Source organism: Podarcis melisellensis (assembly GCF_964234715.1).
Source record: "Podarcis melisellensis genome assembly, chromosome: 4".
NCBI classification, from domain to species: Eukaryota; Metazoa; Chordata; class Lepidosauria; order Squamata; family Lacertidae; genus Podarcis; species Podarcis melisellensis.
Window position 1 is genome coordinate 7636916 of NC_138531.1, and position 15825 is coordinate 7652740.

The following is a 15825-nucleotide window of genomic DNA, read 5'->3' on the forward strand; positions in this document are numbered from 1 at the left end:
CCTCTGTACCGATGTTATTTCATTCATTCTGCTGCCTTTACAGAACAAAACACAATTGCCTGGGTGCACACCACCCCAGTCTCCAAGCAGTGCAAGATTCCAGGGGCGCCAGGCACTTACCCAGGGTCTGTGTTTGTTCTGCTCCCACAGGGTCCAGTTATTTAGTGACAGCAAGTCTGTGTATTAGTATTAGGTAGAAGGAATAATAATGCTGCTCCTCTAAGAAAAGGTAGTACCTTTCCAGACCTCAAGGCAGGCTGGGAAATGAAGGCACAGTCATATTCTAGTTTCTATTGGCTCTGCCCAGAGCAGGGGGAAACTTCCTCTCTCTTTTGCAACCTAGTTCTGTTTTAGTTCTTGCAAGCCCAGGAAGAGGGGTAAAGTCACTTGTTCTTACAGAACTTCACAAAGAGCCTCCTAACCACATTCATTCAGAGCCAAAAGAACAGCCTACTGGAATGTGAGGAAATACCTCTTCAATAAAATACACGTTTGAGAGCTTTGTGGAATTTTGTTTATACTCTCCAGATTGAGAAAAGCCTCAGGACGGAACAGTGTTTCCTTTTGGAAATGAAGCAGAGCGGAGACTGTGGTGTCTTTATGATATATGGTTTATTTACACATATATATAACCTGAGCCTATGATGGAGGGGTTCACAGCATGAACACCCCAAAAGGGTCTTGTTTCTCCCTTAGCCACAGCCTGGCATTCAAGCAGAGAATAAGCATTGCACTCTGATCCTCTGCTAGCTGCTTTTTTCCAGCTTCTAGCTCGCCTAACAGCAAATTCTGCCCTCAGACTCAGGTTTTGTCCTTCTTACTGAGGGCCCAACCATTTTTGGTCTGACACAGAGCTCCCTTTCATTTGTTCCCTTAATGGCCCATCACCCAGACAGTTACCTCATCAGGAAACTAGCCTGGTTTGTTTGGTTTTTAACACTTGCTAGAATTAGAGGGGTGTGGCACCCACAAACTCATAACATTATGTTTTACTCAGAAGTAACATCCTTGGAATAAATGAGGTTTCCTTCCTACTGAGCCAAAACGGGGACTTTGCAGTCCCCTCAGCAATTTTCTATGCCCTTCACAACCACTACAGTTCATTGGTAATCACTGAGCTGTTCTTTACTAGTATACAGTAAACATAAAATAAAAATATAAAATACAGAATGAATCAGCAAATACATCGATAAAATAATTAAACACCTTATAGCTGCAGCAAGTTAAAATTCCTGGAAACTGCACTTTAACACATGGGAAACTTTAGTGATGAATGTTGGCAAACCATTTTTGGTGTGTATATGTGTTTTGCTGAGAGTTGTGGAACTGTACATATCTGCTGCTTGCTGCTGTGTATTTGTATCTTTATTTTCCTCCAAGGTCCTGAAGGTAATGTACACAGTCTTTCCCTTCTCACTTTTATTTTCACAACAGCCCCGTGAAGTAGGCTAGGTTGAGAGTTAGTAGCTGACATGCCAAAGTTGTGAAACTGAGCATGCCTAAGACTGTTTTTCGCTTACAAAGTAGTAGCATGTTGTTGTTTTTACAATGTATGTATGAAGGAAGGCACTGAGAATTAATATGCTGCTGAGATAGGGCAGGGGTAGAATTGGATAGGTGTTTGGACCCTGAAGAGAGCATCTTCCGCAGAGGTGTGCATTAACAGAAGCTACATTAGCTACCTGCAATTTATGTGTGTGTGTAACTTTAAAAGGCTGAAGGTGACCTACCATATCAGCAACGAAGAGATTGATTTGACTCCCTTCTGAGAAGGTGTTGAAAAATAGCAAATGCTGTAGCTTGGACTGCTCTGCAGAGGTCTTGGCTATTATATGAGTCAGAGCAGGTATAAGTGTGTCGTCCTCTACTCCCTCCCCCACCCCACCAAAGTTAAAAGGGAAAATGTGATTTTAGCAGGCAGCATTTATTAATATCACAGAAGCTTCGTAATAAGTACTTGAATAGATGCCAAGCCTGCCATTTTTTGTAAGTAGCAGCAGACGAAATGTTCTTTTGAAGCCATGTTCATATAATATATGCCTAGTCCAAAATGGAATTTAAAGCAAATTTGAAAGGTCCCACTGAGGCAAAATATGGGTAGGAATTTCAATAGGGCTGTTAAAAGGACTTCAGTAATATTTGTTAGGTCATGGTCTCTCCTCTCTTCTCTTCTCTTCTCTTCTCTTTCAAAACATACCCAAAGGATAAGTAATCCCTGCAGCAGAAGTGAAGTCAGGGTTAAATGACATGCAATAAAGAAAGAGAACATGGACAGTAGAAAGCAACAGACCAGCGCAAAGTAAGCGCCATTTGTTTTCAGAGGAGCAATAGCACTTGGTTTCTTGGTTTGTTTGTTTGTTAGATACCCCACTTTTTCTCCCAAAGGGAGGCAATAGATATCCAAGGTGTGTTTATGCTATAAATGTCTACCTGGCTCCTCCTCATCCCTTGTGTTTTGTTTCATTGCCCTTCTGTTTTACTTCCCTATTGTGAAAAGGGGCGTGGATAAATTTCAAACAGTGTTTTCTTTTTAAAGCTACAATCAGTTTAGAACTACTTCAGTAAGACAGCAAGAGAGGGATGCTCACCCAAGCCACTAATTTTAGAGGAGATTGTTTCTAGGTGAATTCCTAGCCAAATTTTGGGGCAGGGGAATGATTTGTGGGTGGCGCTATGGGTTAAACCATAGAGCCTAGGACTTGCTGATCAGAAGGTTGGTAATTCGAATCCCCGCAACGGGGTGAGCTCCCGTTCCTTGGTCCCTGCTCCTGCCAACCCAGCAGTTCGAAAGCACGTCAAAATGCAAGTAGATAAATAGGTACCACTCTGGCGGGAAGGTAAAGGGCATTTCCGTGCACTGCTCTGGTTTCACCAGAAGCGGCTTAGTCATGCTGGCCACATGACCCGGAAGCTGTACGCCGGCTCCCTCGGCCAATAAAGAGAGATGAGCGCCGCAACCCCAGAGTCGGCCACAACTGGACCTAATGGTCAGGGTTACCTTTACCTTACTGTTTTCTAAGCTGAAGGTGAGCTAGGTGTCATAGGTCTGACCCCCCCCCCAAGCCATGCAGTGCTGAATCTGAGAGTGTTGTTACAAGCAATCTGGACTGCCTAGTGTATGCACATATACACAGAGACTGTGTATGCAAATGCACATCCTCAGAAAGTCCCTTTGGCTGTTTTCTCATACCTACCCAACTCACCCTCCGTCCCACCTGCTGCACCTGCCTGGAGTTTGGGCATTTGGGATGGGTGGGGGGAAAAGCCTCCCTGCTTACCATAACATGAGGCCTAGGTTTTGGGTGCTGTGCCTTATCAAGCTGCTTGAAGTGCGAAGCATTTGGCTCAACCAAAGCTGAACTTAGCTTTCTTAGCTTCCCGCTCTTCTAATCTCCCCTGCAGATATTATGAATAAAAAGTGGCCTTGGTTCACCCCATTGTCTGCGTCTTCTTTCTTTCGTCAGATTGCAACACAAGTGCTGGTCACTGTAGCCACAAGGGCATCAGAATTACCTTGCCAAAGCCCACCTAATCCGACGTTCATTTCTGAAAGTTTGCAGGGGCTGTTATGCCATTCCATGCACATGAAATGTTGTAAGTAGGCTATTGATTTCTGGTTGAATGGTATGTTGTTCTGAAGAGGATAAATGAGTTTGGCATTCTTACACGTTTGTTCTTTCTCAGAAGAGAAATCATTAATTTAGTGTATGTATGATGCAGTCTCAATATCTCAGGAGCAAGATGACAAATCTGAACCAAATTTGGTACAGAGGCCACTTGTAGCACAAGGAAAAACAGATTAGCTTTTGCTACCAGGAAAGGTAGAAATTGGGGTTTATGGGAGTGTGCGTGAATATCTTTGGAACTAATGCTCTGACATAACATTTCATAAGCAAGTTAGATCCTCAAACACTGGTGCAAATTTCGATGGAAATGACCTGCTACAGCCATCAGGAACCTGGTGGCCTCCAGATGTTTTAGACTACCGTTCTTATCAGCCTTAGCTTCCATGTCTCAGCTTGAAGCGACTAGAAAGCACCACCATTGCCACATTCCTTGAAAACTGCGACTAGATGCAGGGGCATGTTATGAATTTTGTCAGAAGTTTCAATTAGTGTATCGACTACCATCCCTTTCCTGAATAATTATATGGATATAAAGATGGCTATGGGGCAAACATCCTAACACACACACCCCAAAATCCTGGTTAGCCTTACAGATGATTTTATTTGCAGTTTTCAATGAGCGCAGAATATGTCACACTACCTCGCTGCTGCAAAAAGCTAGAAACTTACTTACTTACTTACTTACTTACTTACTTACTTACTTACTTACGTGCTTGCAAAAAAATGAAGAACTGGAGAAGTTCTTGGACCAGCTTATGAAAATGCAATGAAATTTAGAGTGAACCATGCTTTGGAAAGTTTCATAAACATGCAGTCTAATCCACATGTCTGTGTTATGATCCAAGTGTGGTCCAGGCAGATACAGAATGCGAGGTTCAAACTGAAATCTTCCCCATCTCTACTCAAAATCTTTACCCCAAAGCACTGGGATTGGAGCGCTGGCAAAATAATTATCTCTGATTACACGCTGGATCTGTCAGTCATTAAGGCGCTCCCCCTCCCGCCTCCTGGTCCTGGCATTATTCTTAATTGTAGAGACAGAAGTTTTGCTTTTGCAAAGCTTCTTCTCTCCCTTCTCACCACACCCTGGTCTTTTTCCTTAAGAGGTAAGCTTAAAGGCAGAATATCACTTCTTTGCAGACACTACTCTGCAAAAAAATTTTTTTTGGGGGGGTGTCTGTGTCTGAGTCCTGGAGGTGCTTTGAGGCACTTTAGGGGATCACTGCTTCAAGTTGCCTCATATAGGCCCCATCTCAAAAAAACCAAAAAATCTCCCAGAGGTACCCTGCTCCAGTTTGGGGTTCATGCAAAGCCATTGCACACCCCTAAAAGATACCATATGTTTCTGTTTCTCTATTTAGATATCACAGCAAATAGACCTCAATTTCTATTGAAAGCCTTCACTAAATCTTATAGTAGGGAGTTCCATTAACTGATTAAGTTGGGAAAATAGAAAGTTGCAATATACTAAGACAGGTCATTGTTCCATCTAAGTATTGTCTACACAGAGGGCTTATCCAAACCTCCCTTTGCCCACCACTTTCCCCCAGCGAAACCCAATCTTCAGCACTGAATTGGAACAAATGGCAATTGGGTTTTCTGCAGATTGCCATTTGTTCCGATTTAGCACTAAAGAGCGGGTTTTCCAGGGTAAAGGCAAAACCGCTCAGACTCATGCCTAGAATGCACAGGTCAAGCAGAAAACTGCACAGAAACATGCCTCCTAGACACAGGACAAGCGGAAGTGTAGACAAGCCGTCTCCAGATTTTAAGACAGGGCCTTTCCAGATTTGCCTGGAGATGCCAGGGATTAAATTTGGGACCTTTTGTATGCAAAGCATGTATTCTACTACTTACCTATGGCTACAATCTTCTGTCATCTGTGAAGCTCTTTTTAACCAGCTTCATCGATTGACCCTAAGCTCTAGTCCACACAATGCCCAGGTAAGCAGGTCTCTCAAAGAATCTCTTGCTAGTGGCAGTCCTCTGTAGCACCAGCTGGTCTCTTAAGCCTCTCTTTCCAAATGTAACTGCAAGATACAGTGCTATTTCATTGACCTCACTGAACTGACACAAATTTCCTATTAGTGAAAGCTTTTAGAAACATACAGAAGAACGAGATGACTGTCAAAATCAGACTTTGCTATGAAGAGTTTTTTCTGAGAATGCCTTTCATCCCATGCACACCTTGTATTTTCCTAGAAATGTTTTTGAGGCTTTTTATTAGTTCATCTTGGGTGAACACTAAACTAGAAGAAAAGTTGGCCTGTGAGTAATGAAAGGTGATGGAATCTGTATGCACTGTGAAATGCATTTTTCCTGGGGTTTATAGAGCAATTGAAGCTCATGTTGTTGCAAATCTGATGCAAGCACAGCACTAAATAAGAGCTTCTCTGAAACAGCCTCCTGTGTCAATAGATGAGCACATAAAAGAATGAGAATAAGAATTTTGGAACTGAATGGAAATCAAGCCATCCTTTTCTAAACATGAAAGGTGGGGAAAGGAATATTGTGGCCTCCCTGCCCTATATTGTAACAGGCCAAGTAATAGATTGGCAACAAACCATGATGTTTTGTGTATGCCATGTTCTTGATCAACCATATGTGGTTTCTGGACAGCCTTCAAATTATGAGGTGGAGAGGCCTATACTTCTTGCGTCTATAATGCTCTGTAGGAAAAAACCCCCCAAAACCCACATAATTATTAATCCATATTCCCACCATAGCAAAAAGTAGACGTGAAGAGGGGATTGTGTTTCCTTAAGAATTTGTCCAATTGCAGCCATATTCCGCTTCCTGGAGAATTCACACTATGGGTTCTACCACTGTGGGTCCCATGGGTCTACAACCTAATCAGAGATTCAGACATCTAAAATAGCAGTGCCCACAGTGGTGGTGGTGCTTATAGTTCTCCCAAAATGTCCTTACCTGAATGATTCCTTTTCTGTTTACTATCTACCAAAATCTGCTGATAGCAGCAGCAGTCAGTGGAAACTGTGAAGAGTGTTCAAGTTGTTCTCTGTGGAATCTGCACTGTCAGCTCCACTGTCTATCTGACTGAATGAATGTGCAAACCGATGAACCCATTTGTTTCTATGGCACAGGGCAACTTTTCTGGATATGCTGATTTGTGGTACTTAACTAGCCAGCCAAAGTCATTATCCTGACAAAGGAGCTGGTTTGGCAGGCCTCCTCTGATACAGTCTACCCTCACAGATACAGGATTGCAGGCATGGAAGAGTTTCGTCCAGGGTTTCATCCAAACTGACCTCCCAAATTTATAACATGGCAATAGCCAGGCCTCTCTCCATCTTACTCTACATGCTGCCTTTCTGGAGAAGCATGGGAAAGATGCAGAATGTGGTGTTGGGCACAAACGTTACTTTCCCGAGAACCTCAAATAGCTAGCTAGAGTAAATAGCAAATTTCTCACCTTTGAGGCTATCAAATTATATCTGAAAATTTGTATGAGCAATGCCTGCAGAAATTTCCCAAACCAGAGGCGTGGCTGAATTGATTGGGTCGGAGAGGGCTTCATGGTCCTTCTATGATGAACAATCCAGAATAAAATATGTACAACAACAAAAACTGCTGAATAAATTATGCGAATTAGATATATTTTACAAATGTGTTCAATTGGCATTTAGACAAGGTACAAAATTTAGCTTTTCTTGATACAGAATTTAGACTGCCTTGGGGAAGAATTTTATTTCTATTTGTTTTAGCATAGCCTACAAAGCTTGATGAATGGTTTCTGAAAAGATTCCAGTTTGCAAATGCATTTATAGCTTTTTGTATGACTCCTTTTAAATAGGTTTCCAGCTAATAAAGTCTTAGTGCTGCTATCACTACACTTTGGAGATGAAAATGCTGGAAAGGAAATGAAGAGTTGGGTAAATTATTAAAGACAACCTTAAAATCCATTGTCTTTCACACATGGTGAAGTGTGTCTGGATACAGCATCTAAGATTTTGCATATCAAATCCTTTAAATAACAAGATGCTGCTAGAGGAAGTGCAAATCTTTACAGCTCAAGATTTTTGCTGTAAATTTGTCAAATTCCAAAGCATCATCATAAATATAATTAAACAGGAACGACAGTCTGTGTTTCTATTTATTTTTTACATTTAGCACATCAAGCTGTTTTAACTTAAACAATAGAGGCAGGGCTGTATAGTTTAAAGCAGAATCTTAAAGAAATGACTTTCTCTTGCTAGATTGCGTGGACCCCTCCTTCATGTTTTTTCTGCATTTTCAAAGTATTTTCAATTTGCTTCCTTATCTTCTGACAGTTTTTCTGTGATATATTATGTAACCTCATCCATAGATAGATGATGATAGATAGATAGATGATAGATGATAGATAGATAGATAGATAGATAGATAGATAGATAGATAGATAGATGATAGATAGATGATAGATAGATGATAGATAGATGATAGAGAGAGAGATAGATGATAGATAGATTAGATAGATAGATATAGATAGATAGATGATAGATAGACAGATAGATATATCCATATTTGCATGAGGTTACATAATGTCAGACCGTAGTTCTGTACTGCCAACAAAGACACACTGAAATGGATTAATTCTTTCTATTTCATGCTGGAGCTCTTACTTTGTGCAACTTGAAAGAAAAAGGAGTGATATTTTCATCTACTGCAGCTCTTTAGGGATGCTAGACACAATGTTTATAGATCCATAGGACCAAGGTAGAAGTATTGCTGGCACACATAGTATTGTTTGGCATTTGTGGGTGCCAGTCATGTAATCCTTGTACCGGCATGTGTTAAGAGCTAATTAAGCAAGACTAGCTTCCAATGTTCAGGTAATCACTTGGGTGATAGGTCATTAAGAGAACAAATGAAAGGGCGCTCTGTGCCAGAGGACAAATGGGTGGGGGCCCTTTTCATTTTCTCTTTCATGCAAAAAGTCCAAAATGAATTTCCAGTCCTTAATAAACACAAGGCAAGGAACATTTCAATCAAACAGTTCGCCTTATCAAAGTTTGTTTAACTGGCCCCAAGTTTTGTGGCACTTTTTTCAGCATGCGGAAAGTTAATCTGGTCCACCTCCAAGAATTCAGACAGTAGACTGTTTTTTGGATGTCCAGTTTGTTAATGGAGATTGCAATTTGCTCTACAATGTCCTGGCAGGCCTTGATGTCTCTAGAGGCCTGCCTCCTAGTGTAGCGAAAGAACCAACACGGACTACTCCCAAGCCTACTGTGGATTCAGTGATTCTTCTTTCCCCCCTGAGTTCCATGGTTATATTTATTCCCCATAAACAGATCCCCAAATCCATAACTGCTGATCTCAGTATTTCCAGAATGCTACAATTTTAAAGGTATCCTGAATGTATAAAGTGTGGTGGTAACAAGCATAATTGCAAATACACAAATGGTTTGGTGCAGATCCGTTCGCCTTGTGTAATATTTGAAATGGCCTTTAGCTATTTGAAACTAGTCCTAGTTGTGACCTATTTCTTCTAGCACTGAATAAGCTTTCAGTATGTTAATGATCACACCAATGCCCTATCCTGTTTTGTCCTTTAATTTGCTCTCTTCTGCTGCTTTTTCTTTCTTCATTGCTACCTCCTCTAGCCTTTTGATGGCCCATTTTTCTTCCCTCCCCTTCTTTCCCTTTCTTTTCCTTCCCCACCCCATGTCTTATCCTCTCCCCTCTAATCTCCCTTCTCATTCTCTCCTTTAGATATTTCCAAGTAGTATCAGTGCTCACCCTTTAAGCACAATGTAAGTACCACATTAAAAGTCTATTACTGGTAATGGAGTTAATGTAAAAGTGCAGATTACCTATAATTAATGGCAAAGTAATTCCATGTCTGATCCGATGTAATGAAACACTATTTTAATTTAAATATATTGGACATCCACTAAGCCATCAAAAGAGATGCTGTGTCTCAAGTCACTTAGAAACATATTCAGTCAGTATGAAGTCTTCAGATCTTTAGCCGAGATCACCTTTGAAACTTGGCAGTAACTGCAGGACACTCTTGTATCTTGGCTGCCCACTGACCCTCAGGTGCGTAAAGGCTATGGCAGATTGTAACTTAGATTTATTTCAGCTATTGTGATAGAAATCCTGGAAGCCATCACTGCAGCAGGCAATTTTATTTTCATTCTTGAGTTACGAGTCTGAGAGGGGATCAAGGCATAATTATGCTAGACACACAGAATATCAATCTGTACTGTAGTATACATGCCCTGGTTGATGCTTTCACCCAAAAGCATAAATTATGAGTGCTGGGAATGTATCTAAGTTGTGTGGTCCACATGACCTCTGCATGCGAACACCTTCTGGGTGTTCAAAAAAATATATCAAAAAATCACCGCAGCTTATCTCCTTCTGGTCAGCTTTCTCTCAACCAACCTGACTGTCCCAGGATGGCTCCCTTTCTCTCTTGATCCTTCATTTCAGATCCCAGACATAAAAAAGGTGAAAGGAATGTAGAATTTCTGCTGCTGCTGGGATACCAGACAGCCATATGAGGAGGCTGGCAGAGAAGTGCTTCAGGCAGAGAGGTCAAGAAAGATCTTGCAGTCAAAATCTGGCACCCTATCCTCTAAATATTTCTTATTTTCACAATAATTCCTTTTGGGACATTGCCCTTTTTAATGGATATTCTCAGTTGTGCGTCGCCAAGGCCAAGCGCACTCCCCCCCAAAAAAAAATTAATAAAAACTCATTGACACAGTATTTTAGTTTAAAGGTTGATGGGCAAAATTTAGGCCACAACTTTATTGATTACAGAAATGTGAGTGGTATTGGCTTAAAAAAGGTAAAAGGACCCCTGACCATTAGGTCCAGTCGTGACCGACTCTGGGGTTGTGGCACTCATCTCGCTTTACTGGCCGAGGGAGCCGGCATACAGCTTCTGGGTCATGTGGCCAGCATGACTAAGCTGCTTCTGACGAACCAGAGCAGCACACGGAAACACTGTTTACCTTCCCGCTGCAGCGGTACCTATTTATCTACTTGTACTTTGACGTGCTTTCGAACTGCTAGGTTGGCAGGAGCAGGGACCGAGCAATGGGAGCTCACCTCGTCATGGGGATTCAAACCAGCAACCTTCTGATCAGCAAGTCCTAGGCTCTGTGGTTTAACCCACAGCACCACCCGCGTCCCTTGGTATTGGCTTAGGCATTGGCAAAAACTATATCTGACTCCTGCCCGCCTTGCAGGAAGTCTGTAAGGGGAAACCACCAAAAGAGGGAGCTCCGTCGATGGCGACCAACTGAAGCTCACCCCAGGGTTCCTGCTGGGTCCTGGCATGGCCCCAGCCCCCCAAGTGGACTTCGGATGAAATCCAGACCTACGGATTTCTTTAACGGAATACCCTTGTTCATGGAGGGGCAGGTGATGGCCGCACCTCCCCCACACCTCACAAAGCCAATGCCTAACAGCCAAACCTTACAAAGTTGTGACGATTGCTAAGAGGTAGGCGATAACCAAATGACCAGTGCCAATCTGCCAAATGGAAAAAATTCCTACCCAGAACCTGTTCCAAAACAGGTGGCCAACAGAAGTCCAGAGCAAGGCCAAAGGTAAAGGTAAAGGTAAAGGTACCCCTGCCCGTACGGGCCAGTCTTGCCAGACTCTGGGGTTGTGCGCCCATCTCACTCAAGAGGCCAGGGGCCAGCGCTGTCTGGAGACACTTCCGGGTCACGTGGCCAGTGTGACAAAGCTGCATCTGGCGAGCCAGAGCCGCACACGGAACGCCGTTTACCTTCCCGCTGGTAAGCGGTCCCTATTTATCTACTTGCACCTGAGGGTGCTTTCGAACTGCTAGGTTGGCAGGCGCTGGGACCGAGCAGCGGGAGCGCACCCCGCTGCAGGGATTCGAACCGCTGACCTTTCGATCGGCCAGTCCTAGGCACTGAGGCTTTAACCCACAGCGCCACCCGCGTCCCTTCAGAGCAAGGCCAAAGCAGACACCTAAAAATGAGGGCGGGTGGGCAGGTGTTTAGCGGCGCGAAGCCAGGTGAAAGCCCCAGTGATGCGCCGCCATCTTTTAAATGCCCCACAATCACACCACCACTCTCTGATTGGCCAATCGGCTGTGCTGTGACTGTGGGGCCATCATGTGGCTCATCCCCCACCCCCACCCCACAGATGGGAGGGGGCGCCCTGGGCCCATGCACAACGCAGACGCTCAATTAGGAGGATCCTATTAAGTACTTGCATAAATATAGGATGATGATGATGATGATGATGATGATGATGATTTTGTGCCCTGTTGGCTCGGCACCCTATGTGGGGGAACCACCCACACCACCCTAAATCTGGCAGTAGCCTTGGTACATGGCTATGTGGGATCGCCGTATCTTTGGATGTCGGCATTCTCCAAGAGAACTTCCACAATTTGCTGACATGTTGACTGCTGTTCTTTAACAATGGTAGTAATTGGGGTTGTGCACCAAAAACAAGGGACATGGGTGGCGCTGTGGTCTAAACCACAGAGCCTTGGGCTTGCCAATCAGAAGGTCGGAGGTTTGAACCCCTGCAACAGGGTGAGCTCCTGTTGCTCGATCCCAGCGCCGCAACCCCAGAGTCATTCACAACTGGACCTAATGGACCTTTACCTTACCAAAAACAAAGATCAATTCAGATCTCACTTTGGACTGGATTGCTGTAGGCACAACCTAGACACCTTACTTTTTGTTGGAACAAGAATCGTAGCCCTTTCTGAGTGGATAAAGCCAGCCTGCCAAATATGTGCAAGGCTTTTGTTTGTTTGTGAGGTGTTTTATTTGCAAATTTAACCACAAAAATAATTGCATATGCAAATTAAAATGGTATGAAATGCTGAAAACAGAGACCTCTGATACTAACCATTGCTAATGTGAAATAATATAAGAAACATGGTTTATCACATGTAAATACATAAGGCAATAAAATTAAAAGAGCTGCATAACAAAACGATAGCTTTAAAACAGATTTAGCTTTCAAAATATTATATATAGTAGCCATGATCTCTGAAAAATCAAAATCTGACTGAAATAACTTCCAAACATTAAGAAATATAATATTTTTGGAATCAACAGGGTGATTTTTGTGGGGGTTTTTTTTTTCAATATTCAGTAAAGGAGATCCTGGTTGTTATACATTCATTCTGTCTTCATCTATCTTTCCTGGTTCTAATGTACTGTGTTAATTTAGTTATCAGTGGAAATTCCCAGTTCCCTTCTCCCTATGTTCTTCTTTATCATTGGTATCATTTGCAATCCCCATTATTTCTGCTCACAGAATGGTTTCATTTGACTTCAGTGTCCCTGCCATGTATCAAAACCTGATTGGCCATGTGGTGCTCTGATGTCACCACATCCCCTGCGGGATCCCTGGATGGCAGGAACCAACTGGAGGAGAATAAGGGCTCTGGAAACAAAGAACAGTGTTGGAGCTGCACCAGGGAAGGAATACATGACAGTGTTGCTGAAGTCAAATAAAACCATTCATCTGTCTTCAGTTTTAATTGGTGCCCATGAAGGGAAACGCAAACCCATGATGCTAAAACAATTGTCCTGCATCAGTAAGATTTTCCATTTTGCCACAATGCATCACAGTGGTTTCACTGCAGCACAGCAGCAACTGGCTGGGAGCATCCATTGGATTATACCCCTCATGAATATTTTTCATCCTTTTTTAGGACCCTCCCCCAAATTGCTGAAAAGAAGGGAAGTTTGCCAAACTTTCCATACCTGCTTTTGGGGGGTGGGGGTGGGCGGTGGTAGCTCAGCTCTATTTATAATACTAGTAATTCATTGTGTAAAGCTAGTATGGTTTTTCTCAGGTGATGCTGAGGGAAATAACCTGTCAAGAAGTTCCTCTCCTTAAATGGACACTCCTAAACAGAGTCCATGAAATCTCATTCGTGTTTTGAGCTGCAGGGAACTTCAGAAATTTAAATCAGGGTAGGTACTTGTTTTGATATTGCAATAGCCTTTACTACCTTGCTCTTCCTATATTTTAGGCTTACAAAGAGCAAAGGTTTGCATTCTTGGACATGCAATAACAAATCTGAGCACGTGACTTGTGTAGGCACAAAGAAGCTAAATCTGTCCTACACTTAAATTCTTTCCTCATAGTATTCTTCCTCTTTTCTCCCCCAGATTAAATTCTTGAGTTCTTGTTAACTGCACTAGGCTATAAATTATTAATATTAGAATTAATAGAGATCTGTTGCCAAGGGAGGAACAGAATAAAATGGTTTATATTGCACTCATTTGCACTTAGAAATTTCTCTTCTACCCTCATTCTATTTTTAGTCGGCCCTATTGAATATGCCACCTACTCATGTTGTCAATGGCTTGATATTATCCCACCCCACCCCCCCTTCCCATGTGAAGATACTACCATGGTAATAAATTTTCCAGAAACTTTCATGTTTTTCTAACTATTATACCCAATAAGTATGCATTACATGCCATTAGCCTTACCAAGGTATTCTAATCGAACTGTTCTATACCACGTTCACATTAATATGCAAATGAGTCAGGGAATACGAAATTAAATGGAAATGAAAGTTGGAAGTTAATTGACATTTTTGTCACAAAAGCACCGAGAAACACTTTTTTATGGTTTAATGGCAAAGAGCTAATGTGTCATCCAAGGGAGGATTCCATCAATCTAAGCTAAGGCGATTTTGCCGAGATGCACTGCACAGAACTGCTTGGTATGCTATTGCCAGCTCTCCCCCAATGCAGGTGGTCCCATCACTGTAAACCTGCATTAAATTGCTGCCATCCATTATACACACTAGCTGCCTGGATTGCTGCCTGGCGCAGGCTTGCATAGGCCATCTATTCCTGTCAGAAATATGATATGTCAATGACAAAAGCTTAATTACACCATTAATTAATAGGACAATTTTCAAACTGCCTTGCAATGCAGTTTGACACTCATTAGTGCAATTTTTGAATAATTTCTCCCAGGGTGTACTACTCCACAAAGTACATCTTAAAGGAAATGCAGAACTTCAGAATTATTTTTTTAATAAATCAAGCAAAGCATACATTGCCTTGAATTACCTGTACTTTTTTCCCCTTTAGACAACAGCAACACTGCAACAACATTGCAAAAGCATTTACATATGCTTCATCTATGTCTATATCTGCATGCTATCGTATAAATAACAACATAGTGTGTTGACAGAATTTTGCAAGGACTTGGAAATTGATTCAATAATTATGAAGAGAAAAGAGGTTTGTATTGACAGGGCTTCTGGGAGAAAAATTCATTTTTGGATGTTCAATAAGAACCCCCCAAATTTGGGGTTTCATTAATTTCAAAATTTGTATAATAGGTTGTTGGTTTTTTTTTTGTTACAACATTATAATTGAAATTTGTGATTCTTTAAAAAAAAAAATCCTAGGTGTGCCACAGTATCATATAACTGTAGAGATGGAAGGGCTCCTGAGGGTCATCTAGTCCTGCCCCCTGCAATGCAGGAATCTCATCTAAAGCATCTATGACAGAAAGCCATCCAACCTCTGCTTGAAAACCACCAAAGGAGAGTCTATTACCTTCTGAAGGAGTCAGGTCCACTGTTGAACTGCTCTTTGCTGTCAGAAAGTCCTTCCTGATGTTTAGTAGGAATCTCCTTGCTTTTAACTTCAATCCTTTGGTTTGGGTCTTACCCTCCAGAGCAAGAGAAAACAAGCTTCCTCCATCTTCCATGTGGCAGCCCTTTAGATATTTGAAGATGGTATGCTATCTCCTCTCTGTCTCCTCTCATCCCCAACTCCCTTAGCCATTCCTCATAAGGCTTGGTTTCCAGGCCCTTTTATCATATTGGTTGCCCAATATCACATTGGTTGCCAAAGTCAGAGGACAATGTTCATCTCAGCTGATCATTTTTGGACTCAGTAAGTCAACATGCTAATCGGAAGGTCGGCAGTTAAAATCCCCGTGACGGGGTGAGCTCCCGTGGCTCGGTCCCTGCTCCTGCCAACCTAGCAGTTTGAAAGCACATCAAGGTGCAAGTAGATAAATAGGTACCACTCCAGCGGGAAGGTAAGCAGCATTTCCATGCACTGCTCTAGTTCGCCAGATGCAGCTTAGTCATGCTGGCCACATGACCCGGAAGCTGTCTGCAGAAAAACGCTGGCTCCCTCGGCCAGTAAAGGGAGATGAGCATGGCAACCCCAGAGTCATCTGCGACTGGACTTGACGGTCA

At 42.5% G+C, this 15825-nt stretch overlaps 3 long non-coding RNA genes across 3 annotated transcripts in view; 2 read left to right on the top strand and 1 right to left on the bottom strand.

Moving 5' to 3' along the window:
- Positions 1-15825, top strand: part of LOC309367792 — a 95191-nt gene that overhangs the window by 29642 nt on the left and 49724 nt on the right. The gene's annotated exons all lie outside the window — the stretch shown is intronic.
- Positions 594-7126, bottom strand: LOC309367777. Its single transcript, XR_014167350.1, has 2 exons — positions 7060-7126; positions 594-2215 (listed from the first exon to the last, which is right to left on the bottom strand). It is a non-coding gene; the product is annotated as an uncharacterized lncRNA (long non-coding RNA).
- LOC309367783 lies at positions 3031-13617 on the top strand. The gene is made up of 3 exons (XR_014167356.1): positions 3031-3594; positions 9342-9382; positions 13441-13617. It is a non-coding gene; the product is annotated as an uncharacterized lncRNA (long non-coding RNA).